The sequence below is a fragment of the Sciurus carolinensis genome, chromosome 9, assembly GCF_902686445.1.
Source record: "Sciurus carolinensis chromosome 9, mSciCar1.2, whole genome shotgun sequence".
NCBI lineage: Eukaryota > Metazoa > Chordata > Mammalia > Rodentia > Sciuridae > Sciurus > Sciurus carolinensis.
Window position 1 is genome coordinate 57,068,413 of NC_062221.1, and position 22,691 is coordinate 57,091,103.

General features: G+C 41.8%; 1 protein-coding gene across 1 annotated transcript in view; it reads left to right on the forward strand.

Annotated features, from left to right (window-relative positions):
• The window catches only part of St6gal1 (ST6 beta-galactoside alpha-2,6-sialyltransferase 1), a 138,769-nt gene that overhangs the window by 18,956 nt on the left and 97,122 nt on the right, over positions 1 to 22,691 (forward strand). The window contains exon 2 of the mRNA XM_047565245.1: positions 21,977 to 22,117. The gene's annotated coding sequence lies outside the window, so the exon portion shown is untranslated. The remainder of the gene's footprint in view (positions 1 to 21,976; positions 22,118 to 22,691) is intronic.

Here is a 22,691-nt window from a genome sequence, read left to right on the forward strand (position 1 = left end):
ATGTTCTGGATGCAGAGGCACACACCTGCCTGCAATCCCAGCGGCTTGGGAAGCTAAGACAGGAGGATCGCCAGTTCAAAGCCAGCCTCAGCAACCTAGCAAGACCCTGTCTCAAAATAAAATATAGAAAGGGTTGGGGATATGGCTCTGTGGTTAAGCATTCCTGGGTTCAATCCCCAGTATCCCGCCCCCCATATATGTGTGTGTGTATAAGTATATAAATGTTTTATAGGTATATGTTTTATATATCATATTTTATAGGTAAATATATTTATGTAAACACATAATATATTTATGTAAACACACAAAAATATTTGCTTATAAAATACATTTTAGATATAAATTTTATAGGTAAAAATTTAGATGATAATAAGAATCTAAATCATGATCTGGACTTGGCATCTAGCAGCTGTGTGTCCCCAGGCTACTTAATCATAGTCTGAATTTCCTTATCTATAAAAAAGGATAAGGACTCTGCTTTTCTCTAGCCTCAGATGAGTTTTTATGTTGTAATTAGATTTTATGTTGTAATTAGGTAGATGTGTCAAGATGAGAAAGAATAGGCCATAAAGAAGCTTTGTTATTGCTGACACACCCTTTGTCTCCTGAGAGCTATGCGTCTGTTGAAGCATCCACAGGTGTCTGTAAAAACCCTCACTGTCATGGACAGTGGTCCCTGCAGTGTTGAAAACAAACTACTGGGTCAGTGGGCAGGAAGCTGGCTTTCCTTGACTGGAATAGCCAGCTGGGGGCTGCGGCGGGCGGGAGGCATCGGAGGAGGGGCCAGCCCTGCCCCTGCCTGGGTGAGGGAATGCTGCTCGGCCTTCCTGGCTGCTGGCGAATGGCTGGGCTAGGGAGTTGGCCAGGATGGCTGTCAACAGCTTGGCAAGGATGGAGGAGGGTGTCCAGACGTGCCAGACTGTGGGAAAGAATGCCAGAGCTGCCTGGCCAGCAGGCCCCTGCCGTGTCTGGGAGAGGCTGGTGGTCTGGAAAGGGACCTGAGGGACATAATTGTTGGAGGACTCAGGTGACCATCTTTATTTTTCAGAAATACTGTTACTGATGAGAGCAAGGGTGGCCTTAGAGAAAGTGGGCTGCTGACAACATATCTGGTGGGCTGGCAGCTAGACCTCAGCATGGAGCTAGTGGGACCTGGGACACCTCATATTTTGTTTCAGAAGGATTGGGATCTAGGGTCTGGAATGGGACCTGGCATGCTCTGAAGGTCCAAAAACCTGAGAGAGAGAGAGAGAGAGAGAGAGAGAGAGAGAGAGAGAGAGAGAGAGAGAGAGAGAGTGTGTGTGTGTGTGTGTGTGTGTGTGTGTGTGTAGGGGTGGCCGTGCTATTGCAGAAAGACCCAAGCTATTCCATTCTGCTGAGGTCTGTGCCTCCTTACCCGCTGTTACCTCTGCTACAGAGCCTTGGGCCTCTCAGCTCAGCCTCAGCGGTAGCCAGCCTCCTGAAATTCTGTCCCACAAAGGAAAGAGGAGGCTTCTTGTTTCTTCCACCATACTGACTATGTTATGTGAATCTAGTGGTGTTAGGAATTGACCACCTGGAAGGTGGGGCAATGCCTGGCCTGCCCACGGCCCCAGTTCCAGCATACTCCCCAGGCTGGAAGGCTTCGTGCAGTGAGCCCAGCCTTCCTGACGCTCTGAGGTCAAGCAGTACCCAGCCAGCGGCACGAGTGGATGGGTGCTCTGTAGATAAGGCCAAGGTGTGGGAGCAGACGGCGGGAGCTGTAGCAGCCCATGGTGGACATCGCCTTGGGGCTCTGGTGGGCCCTTGTGCCCCACGAGACAGTCTTTTTTTTCTACTGGTCAATTCTGGCCTTCGGGGGTTGGGGGAGTTAAGGGGCAAGATGAACCAGGGAACACGCTCTGGGATGGCTCGTGGATCTGAGCCCTGGAGGGGAGCCAGGCTTGTGACCTTTTGTCTTATCCTCTTGGGGACTAGGGTGGTCATAGCAGTTTGTTCCAGGTGAGAGGGGGAGTCAGGCAGCCAGGGAGCTCTGACAAAAGCAGCCAGGCTGAGTCATGGTTAATCTGCCGCAGACTTGCAAGGACTGCCTTTGTCAATTGTATGGTGCCGGTGCTGGGTGGATGCTGGCCCAGGGCCTGAGCTGGAGGTGGGTAATGACAGTGTTAGGACTAAGTCCGCAAAGATGCTTCCTGCCGGAGGGCTTGTGGCGGCTCCTTTTTTGCTGTACACAATGAACGTCTTATTCTGGGTTGTAAATTTGGAGGAGGAGAAAGAAGAGGCAAAGAGGAGATGAACCCCAGATGGACCCAGGGAAAGCTGCACTTGAAGAGTCCTGTCTTGTCCCCAGAGCCAGTCCTGTGTGACTCAGTGAGAGGTGGGAGGTGACTCAGTGAGAGCTGGTGGCAGCTCAGGAATTCCCCATTATCTTTTGCAAGGTCACTTTCCTCAGAAAGTCCTTATCATTTGAAAGAAATCACACACTTTTCAGCCAGCCAGACGGGTTTAATTCCAGATGTGTCCTTCTCAACTGTGCGAATGTGGAAACAGCTTTGATGAGCCTCATTTCTCATCCTAATCTACATTAATCGTTCCTACCTCATAGGACTGCTGCGAGTACTCTACGCAGGGATGAACCTAGTGCTGAGCACAGGACGGCCACCAACAAAGGGTGGTTATTTTCAATACCACAGCACTTACTAATGGTTAGTCTCGGTTATTGGTCATTGAATGGACCATTCACGCTGCAAGGCACTGCAAATATGAAGACAGATCCAGCCTCTTCCTGGAGGAGCTATGAGGATACACGGGCACGTGTGTAATGTGGCACAGGTGTGTAAAGGGATTTGTACAATTGCTGAGGGAGCAAGAGGTGGGGGAGGGTGGGGTCCATTTACCTGTAGGGCAGGATTAGAGAAAAAGCGGGGAGACCTCCAAAGGGCTCTCAAGGATGAGGAGGAGTTTTCCAGGCAGTTAGGGTGAGGGTGGGGAAAGAATTGCAGGAACAGACAGAAGGTAGGTCACAACTGGGATTAGTCTGTAGATCCACTCCTAAGGGAAGGCAGGAGCTTGACTATGTAGGCACTCCCCCGACAAGCAGCCCAGGGGGCTTCTACCCTTCCTGGCATTTGGGCGCATTTAGTTTGGGTCAAGGTAGAGTCTGCTGTCTTTCCAGGAGGTGAATAGAAATGGGTGGGGAGCCAATCCTGCTTGACTGAGGAGAGGGTGTTAAGGTGGTGCTTGTCATTGAGGAGGTCTCTCTAGGGTTAGGATCAGGAGTGGGCTTCCCTGCGTGAAGGGAACAGATTTATCTGACAGGAATTTCAAATGCAGAGCCTACTAAAAACAGGTTCCAGGTAGTGTGGACTGGAGGAGGGTGGAAGAGAACTGCTGTCAAATTGGGGCAGAGGGTAGGTGGGAAGTGTGTTTTTTGCAGTTGTTGGGAAGTCCAGGGGCCTCATGTGCAGCACTCCATGTTAAATAAAAAGAACCAGAGGAGACACAGAATTATATTTGCTGCAGCAATGGTGTGCCACTGAGCTAAACAGAAAAATAAACATAGGAGCTTTCATTTTCCAAAGTCTTACCATGTCCAGGCATGTTATAAACTTTATAAGTAATTCCATTTAATCCTGATCAAATCCAGCTCTCTCTACAGCATACCTGCTCCTCAAATCTGAATGTGACTATAGAAGGAGTATGCCACCATCCAGACAGGTCCTTTTCTAAGGCATGGCCTTGCCTTGGAGGTGGGTGCTGGTGTTATGAGGCCATCTGGTGCCATTTACTTGGCCCAGTTGTTCTCGATTCTAGCTCCTGTTAGTGTCTTGCCATCTGAATTCCACTCCAAACTAATGAAATCAAAATTTTTGGGGGGATGAACCTGGGTATCAGTGTCTTCTTTTAAAACTCTACAGTTGGCCAGATATGGTGGCGCATGCCCATAATCCCAGCAAGAGGATCACAACTTCAAAGCCAGCCTCAGCACTATAGTGAGAACTCCAGCAACTTAGAAAGACCGTCTCAAAATAAAAAATAAAAAGGGTTGGAGTGTAACTCAGTGGTAAAGTGCCCCAGGGTTCAATCCCCAGTACCAAATAAATAAGTAAACAAACAAAAATCAAACCTCAGTTGACTCCAGTGGGCAGAGGTGATTGAGAACCATCTGTCACTCTCTCTAGATGACAGTCCCACTTTTTTCCCTCTTCAAACCTCTCACACCTCCGAATGTTTTCTCTGATAAGTGGATGCTGATTCACAGTGGGGTGCGTAGGGAAGAATGAAGGAACTTTGGATTATGCAGAGGGGAGTGAGGGGAGGGGTGGGGTGGTGAGAATGGGAAGGAGAATGAGACAGACATTGTTACCCTGCATACCTGTATGAAAAAAAATTTTGAAATAAAAAAATTAATAAAAAATATAAAGATGGCTTTCTCATCTGAGGCTCCTGCTCCTATTCTTGCTTCTATGGTCTATTTTCAAAACAGAAACTAGAGTGATCATTTAAAAAGATCCAGCGTCATGTAATTTTTCTATTCAAAAGCCAACAAAGGATTCCTGTTTCTCTCAGAGCTGAAGTTCTTAGAAGGACCTGTGAGACTCCGTGTGACTTAACCCTCGGACCCTCACAGGCTTCGTCTCCTACCCTTTCTGCCTCTCCATGCCGCTTCATCTTGCTGATCTTACATCTCAAACATGAAGCACCTTCCCCCTTCCAGAGTCTATGCGCTCACTTTACCCTTTGGTTGGAATTCCCCTCCTCCATCCCTCTTTGCACCATCTCTTCCTTTTGGTTTAAATGTCACCTTAACAGAGAGGTCATTTGACACCTTAAATAAGACAATAATCTCGTACCTGCCTCCTTCTGCTCTGGCTTCATCTTTCCATTTTATCTGTCTTGTCATTCCTCAATAGCATGTAAAGACATCTAACTTATTAACTCTGTGTCTGTTTTTATTAGGAAGTTATTTCCAAGAGGGCAGGGACTTCACCTCTTTGGCTTGCAGCTCTTTCCCTAGGATGCAGAGCAGTGTCTCAGGCACAGTCCATACCTGTTGGCTGATTTTATCTACATCTTTACAAAAACATTTCAAAATTAGTTGAAGTATTCCACAGTTTATAGATGAGGAAATGGAGGTTCAGAGAAGTCAAGTAACTTTCTCAGGGTAACACAGCTTGCTAGCACGGAGCTGGAACACAAACCTTCCAAGTGTCCATGACATTATACCATCTCCTTTTTTGAGCCTAGTTTCCCCAAGCACTCACATCTCAAACTGCCTTATTTTCCCCCTCACATCTAGTTGCAAATAAGCAACCTCACAAAGTGACAAAATCCCTGTGAATATGTCCCCAATGTGACTAAAGGTGTAAGAAATGCTTACCTAATCTGTAATTTCCAAGTCCAAAAAATGTGGAAATCGAATTTCATTCTTAACTCATTTGGTGGTAAAACCTGATTTGGACTGATGTGAGGTTCTATACAAAACTATGCCTGTGAAATGCTTTTCTTTTTGTTGGTAACTAGTACTTCTTTCAAAGGTCTTTCCGGAAACATACTAGAATTTTAAGAGCAGGAGAAGCTGAGAAGGTGTGTGTACGTGTGATCTTACACTGGGGGAATGAGACCTACCTCAGTCCCTAACCATCTGTCTGCTTTCTACACACAGGCTGGCATGTTAGGGTTACACCCGCTTCCTCCAGTTATGATATTAGAGGCATCTCTGCAAAATCTTAGGAACCCAGGAGAAAAAAAAAACCCATAGATACTGATATTTAGGGTTCTTTAAATAAATGTACAGATTAGTCAATTACACAGAGCCTCCTGCCAACTTATTTGTGTTTGTCTTTTAAATTGAAAAAGATAGCTAAGGAGCACAAGATATTTGAGAGATATGTGAAAAACCAGAGACAGAAACCAAAAGGGACAGTCAACAGCAATATAAAAAGAAACGCCCAAGAATAGAGGCAATACACAAAAACTTCACACACACTCTGATTATTACTCCCAGAGAGACAAGAGGAGGATTGCATCAATAGAGAAGTGTGGAACAAAACGGAGTACTCAGAGAGGAAGAACGAGCTCTTGGAAATTAAAGTACAAGAGCAGAAGCAAATAAATCAGTACAGGGTTGAAGTAAAGTTGAAGAAAACTTGCAGAGCATCAAACAAACAAAGGCAATGGAATGAAAAATAAGAAAGGGTTGTTGTAAGAAATGCAACATCAGAATAATAAGTCTTCTAGAAAAAGAGAATAGAGACAATGAAGGGGAAAATTTCATTAAAGTAATACAAGAAAACATTTGAGACCTGAAAGACATATCCTTATAGATTGAAAAACCTCCTGGGTACTGAGGGCTATGAATGAAAAAAGGACACACTGGATGCAAAAGCTTCTAGACAGAAAAATAAATAAATAAATAAAACCCCCAAATGGAGTGTAGGTTAAAAATAGAAGTCTGATTGACAAGAGCTATCTCTATGGCAACACTGGTACCAGAAGACCATGAAGTCATACGTTTAAAATTGGGGAAGGAGGGCTGGGGAGATAGCTCAGCTGGTAGAGTGCTTGCCTTACAAGCACAAGGCCCTGAGTTCGATCCTCAGTACCGCAAAAAAAAAAAAAAAAAAAAAAAAAAAAAGAAAATTGGGGAAGGATATTATTTCAACCTGAGAAATTTTATCCAAATTATTAATCAAATGTGTGAGTGGAGTAATGGCATTCTGAAATATGAAAAGTCTCAATTATTTGACCTCCTATACAGCCTGAGGAAGCTACTATGTATGCGTTCCTCCATAGCTAAGGAGTAAACAAGAATTAGAATAAATGGGTTCTCAAGTCCAGAAAGCAGTCAGTTTGAGTTGGAATAAGAGGACAGAAGGTTCCAGATAGGACAGTTCTTAAGAAATTAAAAACAAATAACAAAATAATAGTATGAGACTGTTCTGTGATGATTTTTATAGCTGGAGAATCTATAGTTCATAGTTTTTTGTTGGAAAATCAAGGACTGAATTAGTGATAGGTACATAGAAGATTAAGCACACAAACAAGAAGCAAGAATGGATCCCAGAAATGACAATCAAGGAATGAACGTGAAAGGAATTATCATAGTACCCCATATGACTCAGTGGTGAAGAGCAATTTATCTAATCATAATAATAAAGTTCTGGTGTTGGCTTAATAAAAAAGGGTATTGGGAAGAAATGGAAGGGAAAAAGTGTATGGGATGATGGAATAAGAGGCCAATGAATAATATCTAACATGGAAAAGAACCATGCAAACATGCTATTTATATATACTGAGCTAGCTCTAGAAGTAGGTAAAAGAGTTGAAATTGTTGAATTTGGGCAGTAGAAATCAAGGACATGGAAGTGTGGCAGGGCTTGCTGTTTCCCCTGTAAGCCTGGAGCACCCCTGGGCCTTAACAAACATGGTTGTGTGCGGCTCTCATTAAGAGGGGCTCAGTGGTTCCCATGAATCCAGATTAGACCTAAAATAGGCACAACCCAAACTGAGCAGGTGCTGTACAGAAGACATTAACAAAGCAGTTCAGTAAATGGCAGTGATACGCTCCTTTGGATAGTTTGCATATGGTATTGTCAGGAGAGCTTCCCTTTCTAAGGTCCCTGAAAATAAATTTGTACCCCATTCCTCTTAGTGCCAGAAACCACTCCTATATTTCAGCCCTTGACCGAGGTCTCTCAGCCTCACTTTATCCTGACACTGGAGGGCACAGAGGCCTCTGGGAGGCAGGTCATGTGTGCAGTTCTGGCTCAGTAACTTACCAACTTTGTGCCTGGCTGGTTCCTAAAGCTCTTATTACCTCATCTGAAATGGAAAAAGCACTCCTTGTTAATAGGGTCATGTAAGGAATAAATAAGTAATTTAATTTAAAAAAGCGCCTGGCACACTAATTTCTAAAACAAATCAAAATAAAACATCTTAAGGAAAATCTGTAGTTAACACTTGTTCTAAGACAAGAACCCCATAATGTTGGGCTTGGGCCCCACAGATGAACCTTCAAGAAGGAACATGAGCCCTGGGTAGAGAAAGGGTGGAAATAAACTGGGAAGTCTCCTGATTTCAGCAGAAGTTCTTGTGTATTTTAGGTGCTTCTGATTTGATTGTAGTACTCAGCAAATTTGTAATGACCCAGGTCCTGGAATGTTTTATGTACCAGGATCTATAAAAGCTCTTAGCTAATTTACTTCCATATCAAAACACAATTAGAACAATTGCTCACGTCCCAAATAATGTGGAATAATGGATCCAGGGTTAGCGGGGTTATCCTTTACCCTAAAGCTCCTGTGTGCCTGGTGGCAATTGCTCATTGAAGCCAGGGACCTGAGCCAGTGACTTATCCTGTGACATTCTGACCTACTCTCTGACTCAAAACAGAGCCTGTTAGCTAGTCCTGCTCTGAGGGCCTGGGCCATGAAATCTCTCAGGGTGTAAGTTCTTGGTTCAGTTTATGACTCTAGGGTTCATCAGTCTTTTTTTTTTTCTTCCTTTTTTTCTTTTGGTACCAGGGATTGAACACAGGGGCACTTAACCTCTGAGCCACCTCTCCAGCTCTTTTTTATATTTTATCTAGAGACAGGGTCTTGCTGAATTGCTTAGGGCCTTGCTAAATTGCTGAAACTGGCTTTGGACTTGTGATCCTCCTTCCTCAGCTTCCTGAGCTGCTGGGATTGCAGGCCTGTGCCATCGCAGTGGCAGGTTCTTTGGTTCTTGATGTGCTTTGTCACTCCTGGCTCTGGGTCTGTGTGCAGTGCCTCACACACTGGACACCTGAAGGAGGAACACTCGCTGGAGGCAGGAGGGCGTTAAAGAGGCCCTGGGAGCCTCTCATTTAGCTGCTTTCTTTCATAGAGTTGTTTTCTGGGTGCTCCTGGGTCTGAGGATAGTGGTGACCAAGTCGCTGCCAGAGCTGTAAGTGCAGTTAAGTGAGGAGGGGGTCATGCAGGGAGCAGCCCTGAGCACAGGGAGAGAGGTGAGGACCACCCCTGCTGGCTGGGCCCGGACCTCCGGAGGAAAACAGGAAACCTAATCAAGATGTGCAACCCAGTGACTAGCGTGGGGTTGGGAGGGAGGTCGGGAGAGAGTTGGTGGTGGAGACAGATTGCCATGGGGTGGGGATTAAATGGGAGCTATGCAAAAGCGCCAAGGAAACACAGGAGGATATAGGTGGCTTGGGATGAAAGGGCATGCCAGGGGACCTGTGATCCTCTGAACGTGTATTGTGAAGCATCACGATTGGAGCAGTTTGTATAATCTACTTAAGAGAAATTTAGAATTTAGAATGAAAAATCACCCAGTGACACTTTAGCAATGGTGGATGGTCCTATCTGGTAGCCTTATCTATCAGAAACATACCCAGTCACCAGCTGAAAAGGAAGTTTTTGGTTTTGTTTTTATAAAGCATTTTGAGCAGCCACGGTGCACGGCCTGAGCCCTGCTTGAAAGCTGTGGACTTGAGCCCTCTAGTGCTGAGTTCCCCTGCGATTCAGCAGCCAGAGCTCAATGACCTGAGGCCTGGGTTTGCTCTTTTCTTTAGTGGGCCCACGCAGGCCGCCCTGCACACCAGGCCTCTTGGCTCTGGCCCCTAGTTATGTTAGCTGTTTTGGACAGAGCTGGAAAAAAGTCCTGCTCCTACTGATCTGACTTTCAGCTCAGGATCGCTGCAGACCCTGGGCCTGGGAAAGAATATTTTAGGCAGGAAAATTGGTGACAAGGAACAGAGAGATTCACACAAAAATAAATATGTATGGAAGGGATTTAGGGGATGCAAAGAGGAATTAAAGAGAGTGGATGAACCTCACAGGTAGTAGAGCCACCAGACTGAGCCATCTCTGGGCTGCGTGGGTTCCTGTCTGCCTCTGCCTGGCCTCTGCCCAGGTCTCATTCTCAGTCAGCATCCTTCCGTCACAGGCCACTGCAGTCCCATCGCCCGATCCTGGGCATGGCATTTTCTCACCGTGGTGCCACCAGTTCTTTCTTTTAACTCCAGGATCCACTTCTAGTCTTTTTTTCATAGCTGCAATTTTAGTTGAGAATCCGATTGACTCAGTTCTTTATGTATTTGGATGAATTGACCTAAAATTGACATCAGGGGAGGCCCAGGGATGTGAGTGGGCGGGGTAGGTGGGTAACCTGACTAGTCTCTTTCAGTAATATTGGAGGTCTGCAAGCCATTTTCCTAAGGACTTGGAAACATTAAGGGAGCTCCACATTCCCTCATGAATTTGCCAGTTTCTGTGGCTGGAGTGCACAGGACCTAGAGTTGGCAGGGCATGAGATCTGAATCCCTAATGTCTTTTCCTGGGCCACAAGACCACAGAAACCCAGTCACCTGTTTAGACAGCTTACCTGCAGCATTATCCATCTCACTGGAGGTTTGGCCTGGAGTGAAAGGAGGGATAGAAGAGGCTGGCTAGAGAGATGGAATGTGGGGTCCTCCTCTTGGGAAGGAGGAGATGAGCAGCAGCCAGGAGCATGCCCACTCCCGCCCCCTGTTCTGGGAACGGCCCTCAGTGGTGGGCTCCCTGCTGGCCACTAGCTCACTGCCTGTGCCTGAAGAGCTATCCTCTCACTGTTCTCCGGTTCCCACAGTGACTCTGGCTGCTGGTGCTTTGCTGGCATTAATTACAGGCAGCAGCAGAGTGCCCAAGGCCTCAAGCAACTGTTTCCTTTTCCATTTCACCTGGTACCTTTGCTCCGTCCTGCCCTGGATTTTTGTGAGGCCTTGACATTTCCACCCCTTCAAATGGCTCAGTCAGCTTCAGTTTGACGTCAGTTCCTATCAACTCTGTCATCTCCTGGAGTTTTGTGAGGCCTTGACATTTCCACCCCCTCAAATGGCTCAATCAGCTTCAGTTTGACATCAGTTCCTATCAACTCTGTCACCTCCCAGAATGACTTTTGCTTCTCTTTGTCTCTCAGGCTTTTTTTTTCCACCTGGACACCCTCTTTGTGTGTCCGCCATGCTTTCTTTGTGCCCTGGTGGGTTCCTCCTTGCCGATTCCTGCTCATGCACTTGTCCCCCAAGCCTTGGTGAAGGGTGTCCACTTTAGCATCTTGGATCTTGTCTTGGACTGGGACTCAGGGAAGCCTGCAGAGGGAGCGGGTGCCATCAAGAATGATGCCAGGCTCCTGGTCCTCCACGCTCATTTCCATGAGGAGTGTCACACTCGGTGTGTGAGGGTGTGGGTGTGAGAGAGACTGGGGAGCAGAATGTTGGGGGCTGTGCACATCTTTCCATGGCTGGGAGGAGTTTCTATGGTGCGCTGGTCCTGGAGATGGCATGTCAAGACTGGTCAAAACCCTGAGTGATGCAAACTTTTTGACCCAGCAATTTGAATTCTAAGACTGTATCTTAAGGAAATGATCATGGGTTTGCCCCGAAGGTAAAGTTTCAAACTCTATTTGTAATTAGCACAAAAAGAATTGGAGCTGACTTAAATGTCCAGGCTTTGGCGTAGGGGACCACAGATCATAGGGGATCCAGGGGCACATTCATGTTATGCAGCTATTAAAATGACACTACAGAAGATCTTGTAATGACATGCACTAAATGATGGCTAGCTTTTCCATATCATTTAAAAAAATATAGCAAAAAAAATTAGGAATGGTATGTTATTTGTAGTTATCTTTTTTTTTTTTTTTAACATTTTAAAGACATTTTGTTATGGGGCGCAACTTAAGAACAGACCGATCACCACTGAGAAGTCCAAATTTGAGTCTTTATTAAGCTGGCCAGCTGACTGTCTCACACAATGCCCCAAAAAATGACTATTGGGAGAACAGCCCTGACCACAGGGTTGTAAGTGTTTTTATACCAAAAATCACATCAATCATAAGTGTCTGTTGCTATGATTTGAAATTACAAACTAACATCATGAGATCATCAACAGAGGGGGAAGTGGGTCAAAATGACCCTTACCTAGGTACAAACTAAAGAATGGTTACTAACATCCACACGATCACTGTTCACATGGTACATTGGTTAGGAGCAATAGGAATCAAAAGAGAGCAATTTTTCTTTACATAGGAATTATCATTCTGTATTGTTAAACTTGTCACACCAAGTAACTGATGATGGGTACAGAGGCAGGGTGTTTCCATGGGAGAAGCTTATTTCCTACATAACATGGAGTCTCAGAGCAAAATGGAGTCTGTTTAGTCATTTCCCTTAAAGTCTGGCCTATAACATTCTCATGGAGTCAGCTCTGTCAGCCCATCACAATTTTATTTTTATATTTTTATTTTTTTATTTGTTCTAATTAGTTATACAGGTCAGAATGCATTTTGACACGATACATGAATGGAGTATAAATTCTCATTCTTCTGGTTGTACATAATGTAGAATCAACACCGATCGTGTAGTCATGTATGCACATAGGGTATTAATGTCTGATTCATTCTATGGTCCTTCCTTCCCGCCTACCCCATCCCCTCTCTTCACTCCCCTCTGCCTAATCCAAAGTACCTCTATCCCTTCCACAGCCCCCTCTCCTTATTGTGAATTAGCATCTGCATATCACAGAAAACATTTGGCCTTTGGTTTTTTGGGATTGGCTTATTTCGCTTAGCCTGATATTCTCTAGCTCCATCCGTTTACCAGCAAATGCCGTAATTTCATTCTTCTTTAAGACTAAGTGATATTCTACTGGGTAGATTGTACCACATTTTCTTCATACATTCTTCTGTTGAAGGGCACCTAGCCTGGTTCCATAGTTTAGCTATTGTGAGTTGAATTGCTGTAAACGTCAATGTGACTGTGTCATTGTAGTATGTTGATTTTAAGTCCTTTGGGTATAAACCAGGGAGTGGGATAACTTTGTTAAGTGGTGGTTACATTCCAAGTTTTCTAAAGAATCTCCACCCTGCTTTCATTAATGGATGTGCCAATTTGCAGTCCCACAAACAAAGTGTGAGTGTAACTTTTCCTCTATATCCTTGCCAACATTTAATGTTGCTTGTATTCTTGATAATTGCCATTCTGATTGGAGTGAAATGAAATCTTAGAGTAGTTTTGATTTTGTTTTCTCTAATTGCTAGAGATGTTGAACATTTTTCCATATATTTGTTGATCGATTGTATTTCTTCTGTGAAGTGACTGTTCAGTTCCTTAGTCCATTTATTGATTGGGTTATTTGTTTTTTTGGTGTTAAGTTTTTTGAGTTCTTTATATATCCTAGAGATTAATCCTCTATCTGAGGGGCCTGTGGTCAAGATTTTCTCCCATTCTGTAGGCTTTCTTTTCATATTATTGTTTCCTTTGCTGAGAAGAAGCTTTTTAATTTGAATAAATTAATTATTCAAATTAACTTATTATTTTAAAAATAATATTCAAATTAATTTGGGATTAATTAATTCAATTAATTCAATTAATGGGATAGCCCATTTATTGATTCTTGATTTTACTTCTTGCACTTTAGGAGTCTTGTTGGGGAAGTCAGATCCTAAGCCAACATGGGTCTACTTTTTCTTCTAGTAATCATAGGGTCTCTGTTCTAGTGCCCAAGTTTTTGATCCACTTCGAGTTGAGTTTTGTGCAGGTTGAGAGATAGGGGTCTGATTTCATTTTGTTACATATGGATTTCCAGTTTTCTCAGCACCATTTGTTGAATAAGCTATCTTTTCTCCAATGTATGTTCTTGGCACCTTTGTCTGGTATGAGATAACCATATTTACATGGGTTTGTCTCTGTGTCTTCTATTCTGTACCATTGGTCTATGTGTCTGAATACCATGCAGTTTTTGTTACTATAGCTCTGTAGTATTATTTAAGGTCTGGTATTGTGATGTCTCCTGCTCCACCATTCTTGCTAAGGACTGCTTTGACTCTCCCGGGTTTCTTATTTTTTTCCAAATGAATTTCATGATTGCTTTTTCTAGTTCTATAAAGAATGTCACTGGAATTTTAATAGGATTTGCATTAAATATATATAATGGTTTTGGTAGTATGGCCATTTTGACACTATTAATTCTGCCTATCCAGGAGATCTTTCCATCTTCTAAGGTCTTCTTCAATTTTTTTCTTTAGTGTTCTGTAGTTTTCATTGTAGAGGTCTTTCACCTCTTTTGTTAGATTGATTCTCAAATATTTTTGAGACCTTTGTGAATGGGGCAGTTTTCCTAATTTCTCTTGCAGTGGATTCATCGCTTATGTATTGGAATGTGTTCGATTTAAGGGTGTTGATTTTATATCCTGCTACTTTGCTGAACTCATTTATTAGTTCCAGAAGATTCCTGGTGGAATTATTTGGATCTTCTAAATATAGAATCATGTCATGTGCAAATAGTGATAGTTTGAGTTCTTTTCCTAATTGTATCCCTTTAATTTCTTTCTTCTAATTGCTCTGGTTAGAGTTTCAAGGATGATATTGACTAGAAATGGTGAAAGAGGGCATTCCTGTCTTGTTCCAGTTTTTAAACGGAATGCTTTCAATTTTTCTCTGTTTAGAATGATGTTGGCCTTGGGTTTAGCATATATAACTTTTACAGTATTAAGGTATATTCCTACTCTCTCTAGTTTTTCTAGGGTTTTGAACCTGAAGGAGGGCTGTATTTTGTCAAGTGCTTTTTCTGCATCTATTGAGATGATCATCTGATCCTTGTCTTTAAGTCTATTAATGTGATGAATTATGTTTATTCATTTCCATATGTTGAACCCCATGTGATCATGGTGCACTATCTTATAAATATGTTTTTATATGTGATTTGCCAGAATTTTGTTGAGAATTTTTGCATCTATGTTCATCAGGGATATTAGTCCGAAGTTTTCTTTCCTTGATGTGTCTTTGGTTTTGGTATCAGGGTGATACTAGCTTCATAGAATGAGTTTGGAAGGGTTCCCTCCTTTTCTATTTCATGGAATAATTTGAGGAGTATTGGTGTTAAGTCTTCATTGAAGGTCTTGTAGAATTTGACAGAGAATCCGTCTGGTCCTGGACTTTTCTTGATTGCTAGGTTTTTGATGGCATCTTCTATTTCATTGCTTGAAATTGACCTATTTAAATTGTGTATGTTCTCCTGCTTCAGTTTGGGTAGATCATAAGTCTCTAGAAATCTGTCGTGTCTTCAAGATTTTCCTTTTTATTGGAGTATAAATTTTCAAAATAGTTTCTAATTATCTTCTGTATTTCAGTAGTGTCCATCATGATATTTCCTTTTTCATCACAAATTTTAGTAATTTTTCTCTCTTCTTCTCTTTGTTAGTGTTACTAGGGGTTTATCAATTTTATTTTTTCAAAAAACCAACTCTTCGTTTTGTCAATTTTTTCAGTTGTTTCTTTTGTTTAAATTTCATTGGTTTCAGTTCTGATTTTAATTATTTCCTGTCTTCTACTGCTTTCGGCATTGATTTGTTTCTCTTTTTCTAGGACTTTGAGATGTAATGTTAGGTCATTTATTCATTGACTTTCTATTCCTTTAATGAATGAGTTCAGTGCAATGACCTTTCCTCTTAGCACTGCCTTCATAGTGTCCCAGAGATTTTGATATGTTGTATTGGTGTTCTCATTTACCTCTCTCTATTTTTTTATCCCTGATTTCTTCTACTATCCATGCATCATTCAATAGCATATTATTTAGTCTCCAGGTGTTAAAGTAGCTTCTATTTTTTATTTTATCATTGATTTCTACTTTCATTCCATTATGATTTGATAGAATGCAGGGCATTATTTGTATTTAAATTTTTTTTATTTTTATTTTTACAGACTGCATTTTGATTCATTGTACACAAATGGGGTACATCTTTTCATTTCTATGGGTGTGCACGATGTAGATTCATACCATTTGTGTAATCCTACATGTACATAGGGTAATGATGTCTGTCTCATTCCACCATTTTTCATACCCACCCTCATTTTGCTCTACGTAATCTAAAGTTCCTCCATTCTTCTCTCACGCCCACCCACGCACCCCCATTATATATCATCATCTACTTATCAGGGAAAACATTTGGCCTTTGGTTTTTTGGGATTGGCTTATTTCACTTAGCATGATATTCTCCAATTCCATCCATTTATCTGCAAATGTCATATTATTATTCTTTATGACTAACTAATATTCAGTCATATACTGTAAGATAGATATATATATATACCACAGTTTCTTTATCTATTCATCTGTTGAAGGGCATCTAGGTTGGTTCCACATTCTAGCTATTGTGAATTGAGCTGCTTTGTGGTCTATTTTAGAGATGAATCCATGTGCTGCTGAGAAGAAAGTGTATTCACTTATTGATGGATGAAATGCTCTATATATGTCTGTTAAGTCTAAATTATTGATTGCATTATTTAGTTCTATAGTTTCTTTGTTTAGTTTTTGTTTGGAAGATCTATCCAGTAGTGAGAGATGTGTATTAAAGTCACCCAGTATTACTGTGTTGTGGTCCCTTTGATTCTTGAAATTGAGAAAGGTTTGTTTGATGTAGATGGGGCATAAATATTTATGATTTTTATGTCTTGCTGATGTATAATTCCCTTAAGCAGTATGAAATGTCCTTCTTTGTCTCTTCTGATTAACATTGGTTGAAGTCCCCTTTACCTGATATGAGGATGGAAACCCCTGCTTGTTTACATGACCCATATGAGTGATATGTTTTTCCCATCCTTTCACCTTTAGTCTGTGAATGTCATTATCAATGGGGTGAGTCTCTTGGAGACAGCATATTGTTGGGTCTTGTTTTTTAATCCAATCTACCAGTCTGTGTCATTTGATTGATGAGTTTAGGCCATTAACATTCAAGGTTATTATTGAGATTTGATTTGTATTCCTGGTAATTTTGGCTTATTTCTGTTTTTTAATTTGATTCAGTTTCTCCTTTGATTGACTATTCCTTTACTGTAGTTCCTCCCTTTGCTGGTTTTCACTTTTTTCCATTTTATCCTCATGGAATATGTAGTGCAGGCTTTCTAGTTGTGAATTCTTTTAACTTTTATTTATCACAGAAGGTTTTTATTTCGTCTTCAAATCTGAAGCTTACTTTTGCTGGATATAAAATTTTTCGTTGGCATCCATTTTCTTTCAGAACTTGATATATATTATTCCAGGACCTCTTAGCTTTGAGGTTCTGGGTTGAGAAATCAGTTGAGATCTGAATTGGTTTCCCCCATACAAAATTTGACTTTTTTTCTCCCACAATCTTTACAATTCTATCCTTATTCTATAGGTTAGGCATTTTCATTATAATGTGCCTTGGTGTGGGTCTGCTGTAATTTTGTACATTTGGGGTCCTGTAAGCCTCTTGTATTTGATTTTCCATTTCATTCTTTAGGTTTGGGAAATTTTCTGATATTATGTCATTGAAAAGATTGTGCATTCCTTTGATTTGTATCTCTGAGCCTTCATCTATCCCAATAAATCTTAAACTTGGTCTTTTCATGTTATCCCATTATTCTTGTAAGTTCTGTTCATGGTTTCTTACCATCTTCTCTACATGTTCAACTTTTTTTTTTTTAATTCATTTTTATCGTAAACAAATGGAATACATCTTGTTTCTCTGTACATGAAGTAGAGGCATACCATTTTTGTAATCATACATTTACCTAGGGTAATAGTTTTGATTCATTCTGTTATTTTTTTTCTTCCCCCCACCCCTCCTACTCCTCTTATCCCTCTATACAGTCCCTCCTTCCTCTATTCTTGCCTCCCTCCCACCCCCCATTATATGTCATCATCCACTTATCAGCAAGATCATTCATTCTTTACTTTTTTGAGATTGGCTTATCTCACTTAGCATGATATTCTCCAGTTTCATCCATTTGCCTGCAAATGTCATAATTTTATTATTTTTATGGCTAAGTAATATTCCATTGTTTATATATAGATACCACAGTTTCTTTATCCATTCATCAATTGAAGGGCATCTAGGTTGGTTCCACAATCTGGCTATTGTGAATTGAGCAGCTATGAACATTGATGTGGCTGTATCTCTGTAGTATGCTGATTTTAAGTCCTTTGGGTATAGGCCAAGGAGTGGGATAGCTGGGTCAAATGGCGGGTCCATTCCAAGTTTTCTAAGGAATCTCCACACTGCTTTCCAGAGTGCCTGCACTAATCTGAAGCCCCACCAGCAATGTATGAGTGTACCTTTTTCCCCACATCCTCACCAACACCTATTGTTGCTAGTATTCTTGATAACCGCCATTCTAATTGGGGTGAGATGGAATCTTAGGGTAGTTTTGATTTGCATTTCTCTTATTACTAAAGATGGTGAACATTTTTTCATATGTTTGTTGATTGCTTGTAGATCTTCTTCTGTGAAGTGTCTGTTCATTTCCTTAGCCCATTTGTTGATTGGGTTATTTGTATTCTTGGTGTAGAGTTTTTTGAGTTCTTTATATATTCTGGAAATTAGTGCTGTATCTGAAGTATGCATGGAAAAGATTTTCTCCCACTCTGTAGGTTCTCTCTTCAGAGAGCTATTGCTGATAGTTTCCTTTGCTGAGAGAAAGCTTTTTAGTTTGAATCTATCCCAGTTATTGATTCTTGCTTTTATTTCTTGTGCTATGGGAGTCCTGATCCTAAGCCAACAAGTTGAAGATTTGAACCTACTTTTTCTTCTATAAGATGCAGGATCTCTGGTCTGATTTCAAGGTCCTTGATCCATTTTGAGTTGATTTTTTGTGCAGGGTGAGAGGGGTTTAGTTTCATTCTGTTGCATATGGATTTCCAGTTTTCCCAGCATCAACTCTATTTTTAAGATCATATATTTTGTCTTCATTGCCTGAGATTCTGTCTTCCAAGTGGTTTAGTCTGTGATGATACTTTCCATTGAGTTTTTAATTTGGTTTATTGATTCCTTCATTTTGTGGATTTCTGCTTCATTTCTTTTCAGAATCTGTATCTCTTTATTGAACTGATCTTTCACCTCTTGAAATTTATCTCTGATTTCAGTCCTCATGTTGTCCTGTATGTCACAGATCAGTTTAACTATGTACATTCTGAATTCCTTCTCTGACATATCTTCTACTGTGTTGTCAATGGATTCTATTGTTGGAGCATCTTGGTTCATTTGGGGCACTTTATTCCCTTGTTTCTTCATGTTGTTTGAGTGTCTTCCCATCTAGCAGTATGGATTTGAGGCAGTACCTTGTATCCTGGAGACTTACAGTGTCTCTGAAGGTTTCCAGTACCTCACCTTTAAGGGGAAGACCAATATTAACAATACCCAATGCTAACAATATACAGCCTTAAGCCAAGTAGCCCCTATAAGACATCTACAGTTTTGTCACAATAAATAGACATGATGTGTTCAATTACTCTCTACAACACAAACAGTAAGTTTGCTAAAAGGCTTTACAATTTCTCTTTAAAAAAAAAAAGAGACAGAAGTGGTGTAGGATGTGATGTTTATGAGGGAGGAGGAGAGATAGAAGTAAAAATTTATAGTAGGAGTGAAAGAGAAATTGATAGAGGTTGGCTGTTAGCAGGGGAAAAGAGATAAAGAGAATCCAAGGAAACAGATAAGTGAGAGGGAATATATATACAGAGTAAAAAAAAAAAAGAGTAAAAATACAAGAATACACAACAGAACTGTAATATACTATTCAGACACCCAGTCCTCAATAAACTGATGTGTGATAAATTCTTGGTTTCAAAAATGATAGCAATGTGAGAGAGAGGGAAAAAAAATTCTCAATGGAAAATTGAACAATTGTTTCTATTGCTGTTCAGAAGTCTTGCAGCTTCCCTTCTACACTGATATAGTTGGGGTTGTCTGGAGTTTGACGATAGCTTCAGTTGGGTGGGTGCCAGACTGCCTGGTTGGGTGAGCTGATAGCAAGAAGTCCTCACACCTTCTTCCAACCTTCCTGCCTATTGTAGCCAGCCCAGTCTGTTCCTGTACACTTAAGGACTCGCTGAGCTAGGGAGAACCTGTCTCTCTTTGGCCCTTCCAACCCGTGCTCCCCCCAGGTGAAATGTCCCTAGTCTCTGACTTTCCACAGGATTTCCAGGTCCAGACTGGCCCACGCAGACCCAGCCACAAACTGATGGATCTGGGCTTCAGATTCCCCAGTCTCCACTACGCTGCAGTTCCAAGAACTCAATGCTGTTCCAACTTGCAATCAGAAAGACCATCAGGGATGTGCTCACACAAAGGAGCAACCAGGCGAAATAGTAGCAAGATGGTGGTCACTAGCACGCCCTGCAGAAAGACCTCAGGTGCAGCAAAACTCACAGGCATCCTGATACTGGACCTCCAAGTCCTGTCCAGTGTCCCCAGACAGAGGCAACTGTGCCCCAAGATGGCAGTGGTGGCAAACCTGCAGGCACCCTGGCTGGTATCCCAAGATGGAGGCAGCTGCATGCAAGCAAACCTGCAGGCATCAGCATACTACAGTGATGCAGCCACATCAATGTTCATAGCAGCTCAATTCACAATAGCTAGATTGTGGAACCAATCTAGATGCCCTTCAATTGATGAAGAAACTGTGGTATATAAACACAATGGAATATTACTCAGCCATAAAGAAGAATAAAATTATGGCATTTGCTTGTAAATGGATGAAGTTGGAAAATATCATGCTAAGTGAAATAGGCCAAGTCCAAAAAACCAAAGGCCGAATGTTTTCTCTCATAAGTGGATGATGATACATAGCGAGGGGGGTAGTGGGGCGGGGGAAGAGAAGAATGAAAGAACTTTGGATGATGTAGAGGAAAATGGGGCGGGAGGGAGTAGGGGAAGGAAAGACAGTAGAATGACACAGACACTATTACCCCATGTACATGTATGGATTACATGAACGTGTGATTCTACATTGTGTACAACCATAGAAATGGAAAGCCGTACCCCATTTTTGTACAATGAATCAAAATACAGTCTGTAAAAACAAAAAATATTTAATAAACAAACAAACAAAACCCCTACATAAATATTAGAAAAAGCATGGGTTTGGGGACAGCTTCCTGATTGTAACTAATACACAGGTCCAATAAAAGAGAAGATTAATAAAAACAAACAACAGACAAACAAACAAAAAAACCTGTAGGCACCCTGACAGTGTCTCTTCAGGCCCTGACCGGGCGGCTGCATTTTAAAGACATTTTAATTGAAATCATTTAAATGTTCTTTAAATTCTTGAAAGCAACCGATATGTAGTATTTTTGATGATATTTAATAAGTTTTAAAACATACTTGTCTTAGTCCGTTTGTATTGCTATAACGAAGTGCCATAACCTGGGGAGATATGTTCAGTCCCCAGCACCGAAACAAAACCCCCCACGTGTTGTCACATGGAGGAAGAGGTGAGGGGGAGCTCTTTCACAGTGGCACCGGTACCATTCATCAGGGCTCTGCCTTTATGACCCTTGGACTTCCCTATAGTTATCTTGGGTGGAGTGAGAATGGATAACTTTTCCCCTTCTTTTCACTTAATTATATTTTCTCAAATGTATAAATGAAACAAATTTATTTGGCACAAGAAAAAAGAAAGTCCTTTAAAAACAAGTGTTATCCACTCAGGTAGCTAATAGTAATCTATGAATTGAAAATTTCGACTCAGTTAAAAATGCTTCCAAAATGAATTAGGAATTGCATTCACATTTGTAATAGCATAGACAACATACTAGAGGTCAAAGGTAGACTTGAGCAATTTATTCACTGTATTTGTTGATTGAAATCAACAAATCTGCCATGCTTGATCTAAACACAAGACTTGGGCTGAATCTGTAGTTTTCTTCCCCCTAATATGGTAGCGTCAGGATTCAGTGGTTGTAGTAGAGTCTGCTTTACTTAGTCTGCAACTCACAATGAAATCACAGAAGGGAGGGCTGTGGCTGAGTAGATGGCTAGTTTGGGCCCTGGTAAGGAGACTGGCTCCTTGGGAGGAGGAATGTGGTTCTGTAAGGTGCTCTGAAGTGACCAGAATGCCCAGGGCTGGAGGAACCGGGCTGAGAGGAGCAGGGTTAGTGCTCTCTGTCTTGCAACTGTCGACATATATGCTTCTGGTACTCAGCCTGCAACTTTGCTCTGTTTTTGTCCCCTGCAGGCAGGGGTAGAGCCAGTTGTGCAGAGCTCTGCAGCAAGCAGCCCAGAAGGAAGCAGTGGGTGCCATGGAACCCAGCTGAAATGAACTACCCCTTTGAGTCTGTCCCAAGCCCTGGTGCCAGGTTTCCATCTCAGCACTGAGGTAAGACCCCTGGAACCCTTGCTTGGGGAAAGAGACAGCAGAACGCTTCTTTGCAGGAAGGGAGATGGAAACTCCGTCCTCTAAGGCTCAGGAAACAAGGAGAAGTCGTTTCTGGTTCAAACCATCTGCTTCCACCTGAGTCCATGTGGGAGGCAAGGTCATTGGTGGCCAAATGATATCTTGACAAGGAGTTGTATTTTCTCCCGTTGCTGGAATTTGAACTCTAAAGGGCATGGATTTATCTTCCAGGTAAGACTGCACCAGGTTCACGTGAATGCTTAGGTGCACCTGCCCTGCAAGGAAAATGAGCTCTTAGGAGACGCGTATACATACACACACACACACACACACACACACACACACACACCCCACCCCAGCCTGGGAGTGACACAAACTATGCAAGGAGGTTATTGTAAAACATTCCAGTAAACCTACCAAAAAATGACTTTGTTAATCTGGATATGTTCTGCGTATAAAGGTAAAATGTGGACATTTGGAAAAATACTAATGTGAAAGAAAATAAAACGTGAAATTCTACTCGCGTTACAAGTCTTCAGGTAGTTTTCTGTTATGG